Here is a 20,171-nt window from a genome sequence, read left to right on the forward strand (position 1 = left end):
AACTGTCTGCGGACAAACGCCGGCTCCCTCGGCCAGTAAAGCGAGATGAGCTCTGCAACACCAGAGTCGTTCGTGACTGGACTTAACTGTCAGGGTCCCTTTACCTTTACGATCTCTAATCCTGCAAACCAGAGCAGTAAATTGTGTGGGTAGCCTACATGTATGCAGCAGACTCTCCTGCTTCCAACCTCCCCCAATGCATGAATGGCAAGGGCGAGGGAGCAAATTCAGCTCCATTCTTCCCCTTCCGTGATTGCAAATGCACAAGGGCAAAATGCCTGGAAAGTGCCACTAAAGTTCAGTACATTTTTTTCCCCTAACAGCTGAGATGGCCACAGGCAGATACAGTCCCCTAATAATTCTAACTGGCCCCTGGTGACCCTAGGAATTTTTTGTCAAGATGTGGATTTTGTATACAAATGTAGGTATTTTGTATGTAATCTAGACTGCATGTGCATTGCAACTGTGAAGCCTTGACTGCTAAATGATGACAACCTTGTTATGGGGGCTGCCCACTCATAGGAGAGCTTATTTCTAATCCCACCTCTCGTACTGGAGGCAGTTCATAACTATGAGAAACAAAAACCATCAAAAACCTTGGAAAACCAGCAGTAAAAAAAAAATACAAACACATATAAAACAACCCAATTTAGCAACAGCAATTTTATTTCATTGGTCTACGTAGGAAAACATGCTTCTGGAACCCACACCACTGTCCCAATAAAAGTGACTCCCTTCCGCTCCCCCAACTCAAAGCCAAGGAATACCACACCAGAATTCATGTGTGAAACATGGGGAAAGAAGTACCAGACTCATTTTGCATATATGATAAGCATATGCTCCTTGACACTTCTGCCATACTACATCAATTCTATTTTCATTTGTTGACAAGTCACAAGAGTGCAGAAGGTTAAGTATGGTACTTAGCCACATTGTTCTCAGGTCACAAAGGGCAGTTTTGTTCTTCAAAGTGAGGCTGTTGTTTTCTTCCAACATGAGCATCATTGAGGAGACAAATACCAGGAAACTACAGCAAGTAAGCAGAACCATCTTGGGTTTTCCTCTTTAGCTTCCAGCCAACTTCACTGAATCCAAAATAGTGATTTGACACTGAGTGAAATCCTGTGAGCATCTAATCAGAAGTAAGCCCCACTGAGTTCAATAGGGCTTGCCCCCAGATAGGTAGAGATCTAGGATTGCAGCACATGGGTCAGTTCAACTTCAGCATCTATATGTATTTCTTCATTAATCCTTTCATGTAACAATGAACCAGTCAGTTCAGCTAATGGTCCTATGTTGTGTTCATTGGGGCACAACAGCAGGGGAAATTATCTGTTTTTCATTTTGTTTACTTGGGTTTCGAGTCTACCCTATCCCTCCTGTTGATGGGACAGGATATCAACACTTCCTTCTTCTGTGCAATCTGGTTTTTTAACAAAACAAAGACCTTTGTGCTGGAACTCCCTGTCAGTCTCATGTAGTGACCTGTTGAGCCCTGACGGAAATACATGTGGGCACATGCCACACTTGCAATGCAAGGGGATCGCGCAGTTAATGTACCATTGCTTATTGCAGTGGTTTTCAAACAGTGTGACATGGCACTGGGGTTCCCTGAATGATGGTCAGGGGTGCCACAGGAAACACTGGCCTCTGGCCTTCTTTCCTTCCTTCCCTCCCTCACCTGATGCTCTCTCGGGTCTCTGCCTCCCAAAGGCTTGCACAGCTGTTCGTTGCAGCAGCTCCGGCTACAAGCTCCCCAGGTGAAAGGTGCCTCTGGGGCTGGCCAGGGGGTACTTCCCAGGCCTCTGTTGGGTGGTGTGAGAAGGCACCTCTCTTTGGGGTGGGGGGGTGGCAGCAGCTCAGAGACCAGGGGTGGCAGCTGTGGCTGTCCAGAGGACTCTGAAGAAGAGGGGAGAAGAGAGGAGGCTGAAGGAACATTCCACAAAGGGGTGAGGGGCTGCTGGCTCTGCAGGCAAGGGGTGACATAATGGGCTCCTGAGCCCCAAAGGGGTGCCACAGAAAGAATGCAGTTGGTCAAGGGAGCCATGAACACCAAAAGGTTGAAAACCTCTGGCTCATTGGTTAGTCTAAGCTGCTCACACAAAGGGAAAAGCAAAGCATGAGAGACCAGCAGGTTGCTCATTCACAGTATGCCAGGATAAACCAGGAATCCTGGATTTACCTTGATATGCATACAAGGACCTGGTATATTTCCAAGCCATCTAGAACACCAAAATACCATTACAGAATATGAGACCCTGCAGTCAAAAATCTCTGTTAAGCTATTATTTGCTTTCCCTCTAAAGTGCAGAGAAACTTCACAAGAATCAGTTTATACCTGCTGCTCTAAGCAATTCAGTATGAAAGGTTTCAGACTATTTAAGTAGGTATTTCAAGAACTACATTTCAAGATTCGTCTTAAGTCAATAAAAAGTCAAGAAGTGATGCTCTTAGCAGCAATATGCCAGCAACCCCAAAATAACAGTTGATGTTCAAGGTCAACTATGTTCATCAGCTGTAAGGCACATGTTTTTGTCTTTCTAGAGCGTTATTACTAAGGATGTTTCTATTATTAGCTATTCAACACAGGAAGGTACAAACTGACAGCAAGGTACTAATTTCATTGTTTTCAAAGTGTTCCTTCTAAATTGAGGATAGGCAGTGTGGTTGCCTCCAGATGCCGTGGACTAAAACTCCCATAATCCTTGACTACTGGCCATCCTTGCTAGAGCTGATGGGAGCTTGAGTCCAATAACATATGGAGTGCACCATGGGTTCTAGTTTCATTCGCAAATACAAGGCAACAAAGAAACAAAACCTCTATGTATGTAAGAAGAATGGAAACTGCAAGATTGTCTGAGTTGATAAAGTATTTGCATTAAAACTTTAACTTTGCAAATCACCTAACGCAGTAACGTTTCAAAGTTAAAACTGATATAAAAACATGTTATTTGCAAAGGATCGTGAGCAATAAGGGAGCAGCAGCAGGAGGTATATTGCCTCCAGAAGCTATCTGTCAGGAGTTTTGCTACCAAAATTTAGGAACAGCTCAAACAACAATGGGTACATTTCTTTCCTTGATGCAGCTCAACACACTGTAGTATGGAAAAACTAGAGCAAGCTGAGAAAGGCACTGGTGACCCCTAAACTCCTTAATCGCTAGCTCTTAAGCATGGCTAGTAACCCAGTTTTTACATCACATGAAATCATATGCTAATCATATGCTTTATCATGAATACTAATGTCATTCCCACCTTGCTCCTCCTCTAGTGCAAGTGAAACCAGTAATTGCTTGACTTGCTGTGTCTGAACCAAGAATTCTGGTTTAGTTTGATCAAACAAAACATGATCAGGAAGCAAAGAGCAAACCTTGGCTTGTTTGAAGCAATGGAAACCGTGATCCCTGGTGTGAACATAGTGCTAAGCCAGTGTTGGTGGTTTGCTCCTCTCACATGCAACAACTGAATGGATTGTTCATTTCTGTCGTACAGTCTCCAAAACCAGGCTCCCAGGGCTCCCTTACATGTCAAATGGCACACACAATAGTAGCTGATTCATTTGTTTAAATGCAGGCCACACCCCTACAGAGCATTTCAAAGGGAAATGGGGCAAGCAGGTGAGGAAAGTGGCTCACAACAGTCAATCATCTCTCCATACCCTCTCCTCTCAAATGCTTTCCTCCTAGCTGAGCTCGCTGATTTTCAGCCAAGCTCTGACACTGAAGAGTACCCAAGAGAGACAGATTGCAGAGAGGTAAGTCATAGGCCTGTCACCATCATGTCTAGTTTGGCCCCAAGCCCAGACTCATCCGTGCATTCTTTCCCATGTCTGTCTCCTGCTGTCACTGTACTCTGTGTGTGTGTGTGTGTGTGTGTGTGCAAGCATGCACAGCTGGACAATGTAAACCCACACCTGGCAGATCGCTCCCAAAGACACAAGAGACACTCCATCCATCCCCAGACTGCATGTGACCAACTTAAGAGCAGCCTCTGATGTTTTACTTCTACTTTAGTGTTCTGCAATATAAAAAAGGATTCAGCATGTACATTCTTTGTGATTGTACAATGTTACAAGAAATGTGGCGTATAATTGTCAAGGAATCTATTTTGCACCCAGCTGTATTTCACTTAATTTGATGGTTCTGTGCTAGAATGTTTCCGTGCTTGTCAGATTTTTTTTTTAATAAAAAAAACTACCTGACTTGTTTAATCCTGCCTAATTGGCATGTATGTGTTACCATAAAATTTAAAATCTAAACTGAACGTACAAACAATTAACCCTGAGCCATCAGATGCAGGCTCTAACAGCAATACAGGCATTTATGTAACATACATGCTGCTATAATCATGACAATAATTCTGTAAGGTAAGCCACTGTCATTACTCCCATACTGTCAGGAGTGGGACAGATGGAGGGAGCCGCCTGAATATACAGATCCTTGTATCTACAAAGTATATGTAAATTTATTTTCCCCAGTGAATCAACTAAGTGTGTTTTATTTACGCATGCAAGAAAATTTTCTTCATCAAGAAAAAGCTAGTTCCACAGGTTGCAAAGTGAAGATCTGGGTTAAATAAACCTTAGAAATTTAGAGATCAAGGTTGGGAACCTCGGGCCTGGGGACTGAATATGGTCCTCCTGGAGTCTCTATCTGGCCCTCTCCAACTGCACATGCTCTTCCAAGGCCACACCCCTCACTCATAGATCTTCCCTTGCTTCACATCCTACCAAAGTGTTTTTGCCTGGTTAAGAATGTATGCTTTCAATTGACTCTTGCTTGCCTGGATGGAGGATAAAGAGGTGTGTGTGTGTGTGTGTGTGTAGAAACTAGCCTATTGTACAAAGGTAAAATTTATACACATTGCTCTGCTCACATTTGCCTCTGATCCCACTCTCTCATATGTGCCATGAAAGCTTGCCCAGAAGGCAATGAAGCTCTGAGGCTGAAAAATGTTCCCACTCCTGCTAGACCTTCATGCAAAAGCATGCTTATCTAAGAAGTATAGCTTCCTCCACTTACGGAATTAGTTAGGGGATGATGGGAGTTGTAATCCAAAAACAGAACCAAGTCTGGGAAACTCTGATCTAGAGTACAGGTAAGCTGTCATTTTAGACAACAACTTGACTGGATTTGATTCTGGAAAAGCTTGGGATGTAGCAAATAAACGACAATCTTAGAAATAAGAGTGTCCAAGACAGGTATGGAAAACCTTTGGCTCTCCAGATGTTGCTGACTACAACTCCCATCATCCCTGACCACTGGCCATGTTGGCTGGGGCTGATGGGAGTTCTAGTACAACAACACCTGGAGGGCCATGGGTTCCCCAGCCCTGTCTAGAAAAGAACAAACAGAAAGGGGTGGCTTCAAGCACTTGAATACATTCAAGGCCAGTAGCGACTTTAGCATTGTTCAAGGCTAACACAACTGCAAAAAATGCTGCTGTAAACACGGACCATTCAGATGGGAAATGGATGAGGAGTACTACAGATAAACAGTGATTCTTCAATGATGATGATGCCCACAATGGGCAGCTTCCAACAAATATAAAAACATAATAAAATGTCTATCAAGAGATTCCTCAAGAGAAGGAATCTGAACAAGCTGTAGTAGGAACAAAACTCATAGCACAGCCAAGAGTTTAGAGTCTACAAAAACACAGCTAGTAAGCGGCAGTTTTTATGCAGCCTCGTGATTCATGCTATAGAAGGAAGAGGGATGAGGAAATCAGTGAATCAGCAATTTTGTCCAGCAACAGATCCAGCTGTCACAGCAAAAGAGAAAAGCATAAAAGTGCGAAGCACTTGGGATCAGGAGATTCCTCATCCAATGTAAGAACATGCATCTAAGAATGACCTTAGGCAAAAGCCTATCATGCTCTAAAATGGGAATGGGGCAGATGTTTCCAAAATACTGTTCCCTTTGAAAATTAAGAGTCAAATGCCAAAATAGCTTTTAAAGTAACTATATAGAATAGATTTCTGCAACCCCTGTTGGATTTTTCAATTTCTTTTGCAGAGTAGCCTTTAGAGGCTTCACCCCAAAATGCATTATGCAATTTGCTCTCTTCTCTCCCACCTATTTTGGGGGGGGGGCTGTCTTTCAAACTGCAAAAGGTATTTCAAAACTCACCTAGATGCAATTATCAGATACTTAAAAGTGCCAGCACAGGTCCATTTTCCAAACACTTTGTTTGGCTTGGCATCTGAATCAAGCTTTTCCGTGTTTTAGAGTGGCTGTTCTCTCAATTCATCCCCTTATCTAATGGAGTTACTTACATATATGAGGATCAGTGTCAGAGACCAGTGGAGAAAGAAAATGTGGCTCAGAAAGCAGGAGATCAGAACGACAGTATTGTAAGCCAGAAATAATTTTCTCAAATAACAATAAATGGCTGGGGGGGGGGGAGTGTTATCAAGAACTGTTCTTTCTTAGACCCCTTTCAGTACCAGTAGTAAGGATTGGATTGGCTTGGAGGCAGGAGGCAGGAGAATGATTTTGTATGAAACAACTTCCAGAGTAGTAACCGCTGGAAGTGAAAACAAATCGTTTCAAGTTGCCACACTATTGTTTTAGACTTTACAGTGTGCAACTGACTTATTGTAATGAAAAATGAACTCAAACCTGAGTGGAGCAGATTTTACCACATGCATTTTTGCATAAATAGGACCAAATCTCAAACACATAAAAAACTAATAAAAGACCTGGGGAAATGTTTCACTACAACTGAGTACCCGGTCGTTTTTAAAAATGGTGAACTAGCAATTTTTGTGGATCTTTAAACATTTTCTCACTTTCTTCAGCCCAGGCTAGAGAATCATGCAACGCTAAATTTAAAAAATGTTTCCAAAATGAAAACTTGGTCACTGCTACCAGAAAACAAGGGGTACACAAGTTAGCCTTGTACAGAGCTTTGTCTAAACAGCTTTAAAAATAGAGATGCAATCCTAAATACACTTACTGGGAAGTAAATTCCACTTTAGAGAGATGGGCTTACTTCTGAGCGAACATGCATAGGATTACACTGTTGGTGACTGTAAGCTTGTCAAAGTTGTTTCCAACTCTCTGAAGGTAAGACAAAACATGTCATACCACTGTATTTAAAAATCAAGCTGCTTTCATTTGGCCAAAAGTTGTTTTTGTACGCCATGAACTACCAAGTTTATGAACACTTTACAACCAGCTCTTCAAATTAAAATGATAGTAAAATCCAGCCCTTAGACTACAAAGTCATAAACTAGACCTCAAGAGACTTTCTTATTTATTTAAGAGAATCACATATTTTACTCAGATCTACCAATGACATTTCATTGGAGATAAATGATTTAGAAATCTTATCCATGAGGAAAGCGGTATAGTGAAATAAATACACTGAACAGACCTGCCATCATATACGGCTTAAATGTTTTTATAAACTCTATGCAGCCAGTTTTGGTTAACCAAACTCTGCATTTGTAACACTATTGAGTACAGGGAATTTCTTACCTGAAACTCTGTTTCTGTGCTTCAGATCCACCAATCCAGAATGAATGGAAATTCGAATGGGGTTTCCTTTTCACACTTGTCTGTCAAAAGAGAGCAGCCAATCATCTTCAGCTTGGTGTATCTACTTCTTTTCTTGAACGAAATCCCAATATGCACTCCTAATGTTGTTAGAAAGACAAGGAAACCTGTACAGCTAGCAGGGTTCCGGTAGCCATTAAATCAGATGGGTCACCGGATTGGTGGATCTAAGACAAGAAACTACATTAAAGACAAGAAATTGTACTTCCTCATACCCGAGACAACCGATCCAGAGTAAATGACCTTGGTTATGCACTATGCATGCTGCTATGACATCTCAAACAACAGTACAGGCCTAAGGAAAGCATTAACTTCAATTTCAATAGGATAAAAAAATTGTATTTCTCCTTAAAATACAAAGTACCTATAGATTATCTATGCCAGACCCACAAACTATAGCCAGGAATATAAGAGTTAACCTGAGTGTGCTTATGGACTTTGGTGTGACAAGCATGATTTTTTTATTTTTTCTTCTTTGAAAGGGCATTCTTCCATGCCAAATCACAAACAACTCCTGAAATTTCCTTCTATTTCCCAATAGGCATTCTATATAGCATTGCAGAAGATGGGAGCTACTGTTCAAGATACACCAGCCCAAAGCTCCCTTGGGCTCATGGAACTAGTTTCTATGTTCTTTGGATCATAGCAAATTACGTCTTTCTTATCACAATGTCATGTATGTACCCATGGCGCTTGTATTAACCAATAATGCCTAAGACTGCATTAAGACATTGTGCCCAATGATTTGACCCTACATCTAAAATCAGCTTAAGTAAAAGTGGCAACACTTATCTCTGGAAATTTAAAAAGGGAACAAAATGGCACCTTCAATAGAGAATGCAATCATTATACACTGTTATACATGGTAATAATGAAGGAAGCAGTCCTATTTTATTTATTGACTCAGACAAACTTATTCTGTTTAACCCATAAACTTTAATTATATCATTTCCCAGTTTGCATGCAACCAGCTAGGCCTTGCTACCTGCCCTTGACAAGCCTTCTGGTGCCTATTTTTTCTTACTGCCAACACAAACCTCGCTTTTGATCAGGTGTGGGGAAACTCTGACCCTCCAGATATTGCTGATCTACAACTGCCATTAGCCACAGCAAGCAGGACAAATGGCATGGGATAATGGAAGTTGTAGTTTGGCAATTTCTGGAGGGCCAAAGGTTCTCCAAACCTGGTTTAACTGAAACACACACACACACACTTCAAGGCTACATTTCAACACAATGTAGGGTCAACAGCTCTCAGTGAACTAGGTCCTTGACAGCACAGGTCCTTGACAACTGTATCAGATTTAGCTCCCTTGTCGGATGCTGCTTAGATTATCCAGATATAAATGTTCACCAAATGCTTGTTAGTGTGCTGCCCATGAAGATGACAAATGAAGCCTCATGGAAACTCCTTTGTCAGATACATCAACTCAGGATGAAGGAAAAACATTGAAAAATAGCAGCTGCCACTTATTGCACTCTGTGCATAATCAATTATTTTAGATACTCCTTAGCCTGGTTTTTACATTCTGAAGCCTCTCCTAACAAGAGAACACTTGGAATGGAATATTTACAACAGAAGTATCATTGCAGATGAATTTGCACAACTAGCCACTCATAATCAACCAATATATGTGGGTTGATTTAAGTCACTAGTAAGATTAAGACAGAGCAGGTAAAGCACAAGACTGCATTGATGCTGGGTCACCAGAGGATCTGTTTAACCACATTATACTTTTATTGTCAAAATTAAATACAGTTAGGAAACATGTTATGTCTTTGTTTTCTTCTTCCCACTATAAACTGCAGAGGGTCAAAAGCTTCATTGAATCCCATTCATGGAGAGGGAAACAGCACATTAAGTATGAAGGTATGGAAAGAATGGCATCCCATCCACTCCCGTACCTTTGCTAAGAAAGGAGAATGGAAACACATGGTTTTGATATATATTCCGCAATTTCTTAGTTACATGAAGTATTCCTATCTGTGTTCATAGAAAGACACGTAGTTACCCTTATAAGGATACTGCAATTGAAACTTCCACATTTTGTAACCTTTTGTCCAATAAATAAGCCTTGCTGGAAGGCATCTCATGACACACCAAGAAGAGATATTCATTCAAGTCTGCTGCAGATTCTCCGCAAACCCCATCAAGTCAAAATATGCAGTGTCTGCAAAAATACAGCACTGCTGAATCAGACCACTGGTCTACACCCATCAGTAGGGCCTGAAAGCAGCGGGTCTCACCTGCTGTTGCCTCTTAGCAACTGGTTTCATTTTCAATTCTTGGCAAATAAGAACAACCCTGCTGGATCAAGCCAAAGGCCCATTAGGACCTGAGTGCAATAGCACTCTCCCCACTTACAATTTCTAGGAACTGGTATTCAGAGATATATGCCTAAGATGCCTTTCATATGTGCTGTGTCAGGAAGATTTGGACATCACATGGCAGGACAGAGTCTCAAACAAAGATATACTCTCCCAAGCACACATTCCTTGCATGTTCGCACTTCTGTCCCAGTGACATGCTCTACAGGGAGCTGGCTTCAGTCACTAGGCCTGTGGCAGACCAACTCCTATAAAGATGTTTGCAAACTTGACATGAAGGCTGGCAACATTAACCCCGCCATGTGGGAATCCCTTGCTGATGATTGCAGTGCCTGGAGACAGGTAGTCAGGTCGGGTATCCACAGCAGTGACCAAAGGAGGAATGACCACCGGAAGGAGCACAAACAGAAGGAACACCATGGTGCACTTGTAGCAGGTAAACCAAAACACTTTCATCTGCCTCAATTGGTCTCTACAGTCACAACATGTGCTAAAACTCTTCATCGGAACTCTTCCATTGTCTCCAGAGACAGATGGATGCCAACTCATTCACTCAATGCCTCCGATACTGGATGTAGTACACAGACATCATGATTAACAGCAATGAATAGTCTTAAACTTCATGAACTTGTCTAATCTTGAATTTTCCAACATTCAGCTTCATCGAAAGTAAGAGGGAAACATCTTCATATCAACCTTCTCTACTCTGGGCTGAATTTTATATACCTCTATCACACTCTTTCCTGCTACACCTTTTGTTTAAAAAGCCCCAAATAGCCTTCCACTATGAAGAAACTCACCTGCCAACCTAGCAGTTCGAAAGCACTCTCGGGTGCAAGTAGATAAATAGGGACCGCTTACTAGCGGGAAGGTAAACGGCGTTTCCGTGTGCGGCTCTGGCTCGCCAGAGCAGCGATGTCACACTGGCCACGTGACCCGGAAGTGTCTTCGGACAGCGCTGGCCCCCGGCCTATAGAGTGAGATGGGCGCACAACCCTAGAGTCTGTCAAGACTGGCCCGTACGGGCAGGGGTACCTTTACCTTTACCTATGAAGAAACTGCTCCAGCCCTTGATCATTTTGGTTACCTTCTTATGAATCTTTTCTGGCTCTACTATAACCTTATTGAGATATGGTGGTGACATCTGTACAGAGTATTCCAAGTGTGGCTGCATCACAGATTTGTATATTATTATATTGGCAAAATTATTTTCAATACCTTTTCTAATTTACCCTTTTCACAGCTGCCATACACTAAGTCCACATTTTCATTAAACTATCCACCATGGCTCCAATATCTCTTCCCTGGTCAGTAATTGCCAGTTCAGACTCCACTGGCATACATGTGAAGTTAGAACTTTTTGATCCAATGAGCATCGCATTATACCTCCTTACACTGAACCATATTTGCCATTTTAATGCCCACTCACCCAATATGAATAAGTCCTTTTGGAGCAGCTCACAGCCCTTTTTCATTTTAAACACCTAGAAGGCACCTGTCACACTACAAATCCTTGGGAGATCTCACTTCTTACATCATTCCATTGTGAGAACATTCTGTTTATACCTACTCTCTGCATCTTGGTCTTTTAAGAGACCTTCCTGAGAGGGTCTGTAGAATGACTGCTAAACTTAGTCAAGATTTTCTGGAGAAGAACTTTATTAAAAGCTTTTTGGAAGTCCAAGTACACAATGTCCACTAATTATTCACATGTTCTTGACACTCTCCAATAAAAATTTAGAGACAACTTACCTTTGTGGAACCCACACTCCTTCTTCTTCAGCAAGACTTGTTCTTCTGTATGCTTGGTAATCTTAACTTTAACAATGATTTCCAGCAGTTTTCCTGGAACAAATGTTAAGCTAACCAGTCTCTAAATACCCAAATCCTTTTTTTAAAAAAAATGGTGTTGCAATGCTAAATAGCAGTTATTAACCTATCTAAGCTGTTTTTAAAGTGACTAAAGCTCATGGCACTCATCACATTTTGTAACAGGAAATTATGTAAAGCTAATTATTCATTCCGTGAATAATTACTTGCTTTTTCCAATTCTGAATCTACTATCAATTAATCTCATTGGCTGATCCCAAATTTCTGTGTTACGAACAAGGAGAGAAATTCTCTGTCCTCTTTTTCCACACGATGCACAATTCTGTAAGACAGCCATCCCCAACCCAGTGCCTTCCAGAATATTTGGACTACAACTCCCATCAGTTCCCTTACTTTGTTCTACTTCTTAAACTGTAAATAATGTAAACTTCTTAAACTGTAAATAATGTGAGGCACTGAATCTTTAAGAGCCAAATATATAAAGAAACAGTACTTCCTAGGGATAGTCACCTGAAAAAAGTTAAAAGCTTTGATTTTAGATCACCAAATATTATTGGTATTGTACACATTCATAATTTTGCTAATTAATTTCATAAAACCATATATATCTATAAATGGTAAAATTTCAGCGGAGAAGCAAGTGCAGCAGAAAATTTTCATTCCCACTTCACTGGTTATGACCAAGCATCTCATTGATTTCACTGAAACATACCTTCAGTAAGCATGCCTATGATTGTAGGCTAACCTGAACTTATACTCACCTCCATAGCTCCACCAACCATTTGCAACAAGGAGTCTGCCGAGGTGCAATGAAGTGCAGCATCTATAATTTGCAACGTAACAAGTAACCATGTTGCTACTTGTTTAAGCAGGGAAAGTGTTTAAGCAGAGAAATGCCAAACACCGTGAAGTTGACTGGCAGTAGGCTCAGGACAGACAAGTGGCATTTCTTGGAATTTAACTTGCAGACCTCACTAACACCAAGTGCAATTAGGCTGCAATCATAATACTACTTACCTGGAACTTGCTTCTGAGTGGATGCAGTGAGGATTGCACTGATAGACAACTTAAAAATCCAAATCATGGAGGATAGCCATTGTGCTACTAGCTGATAAAACTAATCAGAACATCCAAAACAGTGACAGTATACACCTAAGCACTAGAGGCAGGGAACAAACAGAAGAAGTCACCCTCATGCCTCGTCAAGGACTCCCTGAAAGGAGACTGATCTTTGGCCTGATCCAGAATGGCACTTCTGTTTGAGATATAAAAATTAATGGTATAATTTCCATCTCAGATAAATATAACAGTGAGACTATTTTGCCCATCATATCTGCAGTGATTACTAAAACAACAACAACAACAACAACCAGGTACTACTATAAACCACAGGTGCCTAATACACAGAAGAACAGCTTTGCTTGAGCAATCCTGTCATAATTTTAAAAGCAAAAGTATTTCTGTACACTGCATTTTTTAATTTATCTCATTCCATGGCATGCATGGTTACCGTCAAAATTATTATTAAAACACATCACTTTCCCCCATAGATTTCTGTCAAACTTTGAATTTCTGTATCAGGCTGTCCTGTCTATTGCAGCATCCATAGGTCCTGAATGAGCCTCAATAAGTCTCACTTTCATTTGCCTCATACTAATGCATATTACTCCAACTTAAGTTGTTTTATGTCTGAGCAAGAGTTAAGCTGAATTTTTAATTGTAACAAAAAAAATGAAACATGGACTAAGTTGCCATATCACATAACTTTGAATGTGGTCATCATAGGTGTGGTTAAATTTTGCTGTAATGCAAAACCTGAATTAGAACTTACTAGGACGTGGAAATTTATCACCGCCACCCTCACTTAACTTTTAACAGAGACCAAGAAAATTAAGCCACTGATGGAGACTTCGCAACATTGTTTTGTCTAGAAATTCAAGTAATAGCTTGTCACATCTACTTATCCAAAATAGAGATAGCAATAAAAGAAGATCCATCCTTACTCTCAGGTACACATCATGATTAACATCAATTATCTTTATACTAGACTACCTGCAAACCCCACATGGGATTAGCTGTTAACAGCCAATCATTAAAAAATTGGTACAGAATGTTGTAGCCAGCTTTTTTCCTAGCACATTGTAAAAAGGCAACACTGTTCCCAGAATTTCAGAAACCCACAAAATGGCAGACTAGCCGTAAATTGTTTTTTGCAACTATCAGCTCTTTCTGATAGTTTTTAACTAGGCTGCTATTCACTGACATACAATGTACAAGAAGAAAGTATTATGTAGGTTTGGTCTTTGAAAGTAACTCCTTTCTGGTTACTGGCAAAACAATTTTCTTGTCAATGCTGGACAGACAGAAAGATAGGAGGAAGATGGAGACGGGTACACGGAAGAAGGCATTTCAGTTATGGTTTATCATTTGTTTAAACATTTGTTAATTACACTCTTGCTGGGCAACAACCTTCAACTGATTTAGAGACACACAGAGAAGTAAGAACTTCATATAATGTTCATTTTACATATATTCCCAAAGCTCTCCTTCTCCCCAACCTTATTTCATACCGATAGCAAGATGTTCAAGATGGCAAAGACTTGTGAAACATATAGAAAAACTAAGGTCATAATATTACTGTCATAGAATTCTGTTGAATTTCGGTCCTGAGAAAATGGAAATAGGCTCTGCTACAGTCTGTTCATTTTCGCTACTTGCTAACGTATATATTAATGCAAATTAGTGCACGTCTGTTCACGCAATGGGGCTTTTCCTTCCTCTCCCCCATCTTGCAATCCCCACATCTCCTTCAGATCTGCTCCAGAGGGCTGGGGGACCATTCAGAGCAGATTTTGGGGGTATAGAGAGAAGGCTTCAGAAGGACGACGTCCCACATAGAAATTGCAACTTTGTTCTGCTTATGCACAGACAATGGGTAAAAACCTGTTCATTTTCTTGCTACAGTTAGAGCGCCTTCATGCAGAATTGCAACCTAACAAAATATGGAGGGTAATTTAAAATTAATGGAAATATATAGGCTACCGCAAGCTATGACAAATATACAAGTGAAAAACAATATTGCATAGGATTTGCTGAATGACAACAAAAACTGAATATGGTACAGCCATTGATTAAAGATCTGGAAACAAGAAAATTATCAAAATGAAAAAGAATGCTTAGCAGAACTCAAGACCATCATAACATCAACTACTCAGTTCATTAAACATATAGGAAAAAATACTCACCCTATTTTAAGTACAGATAAATCCCACTTTGCACGCATTCAAGACATGCATGACTCATGACACATGCACCGTTTTTGGCCCCGGAACAAGGTGAGGCGGGCTTATGCCTACCCTGCTGATGCACGCAATGACCAAGAACACAATCCCTGTGCAAATGGGGACCTGCCTGGAGTCCTCTATCAAGCTTGGGGCCACTTTGATTCATAGTTGCTCTTGTGTGGCAGCCCAATACACTAATGACCATCTGCATGCAAAAACACACTACCATGTAGAGATCAACATCTGGGAAAGGTCTCATACATAATAAGAGTGGCACAATATGGTACAAAAATCTTTTACCTAGGTCTCCAGTAATCACTGCCACATGAATTCTACATATCGATTCTCATCATGCACATGATCAGCACTATCAGCTTGATGGGAATGTTAGGGAAATGAATCTAGGGCCTGGTTAATAGACAGCAGCAAAGTTTACAGTGAACTGTGTTGAGCTACAGTTATTATTTTCCTAAATATACTGATTGTTGCTGTTTTTTCTCATTTTGACTCATTTTTGTATGCTCTACATACATTACAAAACAATGCTTATGCTGCGTTGTTTCTGTGTACGCATCCACTGGGAGCTGAGCATTCTCAGTCTCTAGATTTTATTTTAGATATAACTTAGATTAGTTTAGTATTTAGCTCAATCAAAATATTGGCCACATATAATTGAACTAGCCTTCCCCTCAGAAATCTGCTAACCTTTGAGCCAGTCCTGCACATTTGAAAGTTTCTTGCTTGCTCTCTCTACCTAAGCAAATACAGCAGGCACTCAAGTTTGATAACCAAGCATTCTTTATTTCTTGATGCGCTGGGTAGTAACAGATCACAAGTGCCTCTGCTGGGATTATAAGGAGTGCAAGATCAGGAAATGGGAAATAGCCCAAGCATCATTGTGGGGATCTCTAGGACAAACTCTTTTTGATAGGAAGGGCACCAGGTGACAGAGGAGCAAAACTCACTCACCCAGCTCACATTTTCTAACTGGAGGGGCTCTAGGCAGTGAATGGGATTCACTTGGATAAGAACACTACAGAAATGCAATTCTTAAGAAGTATGTGAAAGAGAGGGGGAGAAAGCAAGATTCATGTTTAAGCAATTCTTCTGCTGTTTATGGGTAGACCAGGAGGGCAGGCGAAAGAGAAGCTGCATGCACAAGACCAGCCACAGTTGAAAACATTAATGTTTGGTGATCTACCTAGGTAGTTCGTATGCTTGATTCTGCAGGTCAGATGGAATTTCCATGTATATTTGCATTATCCCTCTCATATATAATAAATGTTTTTAAAACTCTAAAAACCATTAATCTAAAAAAAACCCTCAGAGGTTTCCTTCCTTTGCTTTGCTAGAAAGTAAGCTTAAGAACAAAAATAATGTTGATTTTAATTATAAACATCTGTAAAAGTAATTAATCAAAGAGTCATCCCCCTCTCTCCCAAAAAAAGCTTTCACCTTAAAGTCAACAGACAACAAGCAAATGTACCATAAATAAGCTGGTATAAAAACAAATCATGTCTGAACATCAGGTTCAAAACACTTGCTTTTCACCTTTCTAAAATCCAAAGACAGTAAAACAATGGGTGATATCTAATGTTAGTCACAGAATAGGGCCACTGAAATTAATGGACTTCGATTTCAAAGCGTTTACTCCAAGCATGAAAATATTGGAGATCACCACAAGCCTATAATTTTTGGCACTTTTAGAATACAGTCATAGTTAGATGTGCTTCAGGTTGAGCGTTTCAAGTTACGCTCCGCGGCAACCCTGAAGTAATGGAGCGTGTAACTTCCGTGTTTCGCCGCTCGCGCATGCACAGACGCTCAAAATGGCATCACGCACATGTGCAGCAAAACACGACTTGCGCACGCGGTCGTGTCTTACGTTTTACTCAGGATGCGAACAGGGCTCCAGAACGGATCCCGTTCGCATCCAGAGGCACCACTGTAATAACTTGAATGCTTAAGATTAACAATGACAAAATTAAGCCACCTGGAATTGGCTGCTTGATTCATCATACCTGTCCATGCTAATTTTACAGTACACTTTTTCAGAGAGGCGCTTTTTAGAAAAAGTTTTGCTATGTTATGAAAACTGAAGAGCAGCAGTCAACAACAACACCACACTGTCAAAGTTCAAACATTTCAACAAATTATTCTTCATATTGATGATTCAATTACTGAAAGTAAATGCTGCAGCCATCTGACAAAACTCACTGAAGACTGAAAAAAACAATGCCTTGATCCAGTGTCACATTTCATATTACAAAAAGAGCTTTCGACTTGCTGTCCAAGACAAATGCAGAGTCTGTTTGAGTACCTTACATATCTTAATGTTTTCTTTCATCGTTCTGATTTTGAACTCCCACACCAAATATCCAGTCAAGAGTTGAAAGAAATCATACCCAAAAGAAGCAAGTGGGGAAAATCTGCTCCAAGAACACCACAAAAATGTGGCTGTGCTTACAGGCAATATCTATGTAGTATAAGTTTGATCCGCACTACAACATACTACCCTAAAATTCAACATACTACTCTATAATTCAGTTCACTTATTTTGAATCTGCAATGCTGTTTGTGAGTACTTATTTTACACATTTTTCTTCTTTGAGTTGTCAGACAGCTATGACTTCCCGGATATCATGTGCAGAAAGGACTATTAAGGTTTTCAGAGCAGGACAGAGAACTTCCTCCTCCCTATGGCACTGTCATGACTCACTTACTGGGATTTCCTCATTCTTAATAGCATATCTGGATGGGGTGGGGGTTGCGCCAGTACAGAATTTCTTGGGAGTGGAAAAAAAGCTATTACCCAGCAATGAAACCCAGTTTGTCCAATTGGTTTCCAGGCTGCTCCAGGTGAGAGGGTTGCTGTCCAGAAAACAGACTGGACCTTATAAGGTAACCACTGCAAGTTGTTGTACTAGTACACTGATCCCAATGGGTGAGAAAGGCCAGGATAAAAAAAATCACCTGTATTAGGATTCAGTCCCTCCCACCCACCTTGCCACAGCCTTCTGGAAGAGAAAGGTGCCACCTTGCTTCACTCAAGTCACATCAGAGGGCATAGTTTAAGAGCAGCTCTCCAAAGTATTAAGATACAGATCTTTCCTAGTCCTAAAATCGTTTCAATAATGATGCCAGACACCGAATCTGGTACTCTGTGGGTGCAAAGCAAATGCTCTACTGCTACAATAGCATAGTGACCAGCACTAATGGATTAAGAAATATAAGAACACACAACCATAATATTACTGTAATGTTTGGCCATGATTAGAATTCTTAAGACAGAGTTTACATGTTTCCTAAAACTAGCAGTTTGCTTGTCAGCTTAAATAAATCCCAACTGCTGTCAAAACCCAACTGTAGCAAAGAGCAGTGTTTAGTGTCAACAACTCAGTAAAATGTTCATTACAGAGAAGGCTACATAAAATATACATATAATTCATAGCACTCTCCTGATCACTGCCAAGTCACTTCACCCCATTCTTATTTTTTTAAAAATGCTTCTACTTAACCAAATTTTACTATTGGGCCTTTGGGTTTGTTACAGCAATGTTACCCTCTTCATTTTCCCTGTGGCCATTTTATCTGCTATGTGCTTTTCCAACAATGTAGAATTGAGCAGTCTTGCCCTTGCACTTCACTAAATTATACTGCTTCTGTAAAATGAATGGTTCTACTGAGGAAAATTCAGCACATTAATCTAAAATGAAGATAAACAAATTTAACATTCTACATTTATTCTGCACACTTTCTGAAGTCCATAAAAGGAGCTTCTGCTTTAGTATTGACACACAAAAGGAAACAAAATTTCCAAGAAAAAATAAACAAATAAGCACATTCTTCACATTATCAACCATGTTTGTATATATGATCACAGGAAAGTGACTAAAAATGTAATAATCAGGTACTGGCCCCAGTTTAATAGCTCCAGAACATATATGAAGGGTTGTCCCCATCACAGAGACAAATGGAAAGTTTCTTTATATACCTTTCCCTGACAAAGAATGACTGCAACTAAGGACTTCTTTGGTTGTGATCCATACTTGAACTCACAAAAGCCGAACTGATCTCCAGGGAATCTCCATCAGCAAAGGCAGATTTGTAAGATAACAAATTTCATTGTTTTGTATAAACATTATTCCATTCAAAACAGATTTCTTTTAAAGCCCTTTCATGGTAATTGTAAAACGAACAGAAAACCTCCAGCTTCTTCAATGTTCAGAAGGTGTATAGCTGACATTAAGGACTCATATTTACAAGGATCTGAGCAAAACTAACCACCTTCTGTGTCCGCCTCTGGACATAGAAACGTTGCACGAGGGCTGGGAGCGAGCTCCATAGTATGTTGAGCACACCACATTTCAGACCACTGCATATTGCGCATATACAACACAGCTCCACAATATCCCATGACAAACATTTCCCCTTTTTGGCTAAAAGTGTCAAAGTGTTGCTTGCTAAAGAGTCTTTTGCATTAAAAAACAAACAAACAAACAAAACTCAAAGTACCAAAATAAATAAGTACGTAAGCAAGAACAACACTAGCTTTCTATCTTTTTACGGTGGTAGAGCATAGTTCAGTAGTCATCCAAGACAAATGTACCCAAAGAGAACTAAGGCTACCAACTGATACAAAGGATTTAAAATCAATTCATCATCACCATCTTAATGTTTATATGATGACCAATTTTAAATACCCAATTACAATTGAAAGTGCACACAATCAACAACATTCAATAAAGGTACTCTAAAGAAAGAGGTCAGCATCTCTTGAAGATGGTCACTTATGATTATGAAATCTTAAGTTACCACACTGCAAGGAGGGGGAGGGACACCCGCCATCTTTAACCAGCACATCTGTGCAAGCCTCTCTGCATGGCAAGTAGGCCACTTAGAAGTCCTGAGGCCCAACGTCTTTGCCTGTCATCCTCCCCAACAATGATCTTTTTCGGAGGGGTGAGAGAAGGGGCCGAATCAAACCCGCTAGCTGTTCAATCGCCCTGATTGATTGATCAAAGCTTTGCAGTCCTAAGGAGCCTGGAAGCTGAAATGTACACACAGCAACAGCCCAAGCACATCGCCCCTCCAAACCATGCCCCTGGCTTTGTAAAACTGGGTTCTTATGCTGCGAGAGACAACTTGGCTTGCAAATGTCACCTTCA

The 20,171-nt window shown here is 40.5% G+C and overlaps 1 protein-coding gene across 5 annotated transcripts in view; it reads right to left on the minus strand.

Moving 5' to 3' along the window:
* Nucleotides 1-20,171, minus strand: part of FBXW11 (F-box and WD repeat domain containing 11) — a 98,090-nt gene that overhangs the window by 65,594 nt on the left and 12,325 nt on the right. For 2 of the 5 annotated variants that reach the window (XM_083431981.1, XM_083431979.1), the window contains exon 2: nt 7,484-7,563. The exons of the other annotated variants lie outside the window; for them this stretch is intronic. The gene's annotated coding sequence lies outside the window, so the exon portion shown is untranslated. The remainder of the gene's footprint in view (nt 1-7,483; nt 7,564-20,171) is intronic. 5 annotated transcript variants of the gene reach the window in all.

Source organism: Podarcis tiliguerta (assembly GCF_965153285.1).
Source record: "Podarcis tiliguerta genome assembly, chromosome: 3".
Taxonomy (NCBI): domain Eukaryota; kingdom Metazoa; phylum Chordata; class Lepidosauria; order Squamata; family Lacertidae; genus Podarcis; species Podarcis tiliguerta.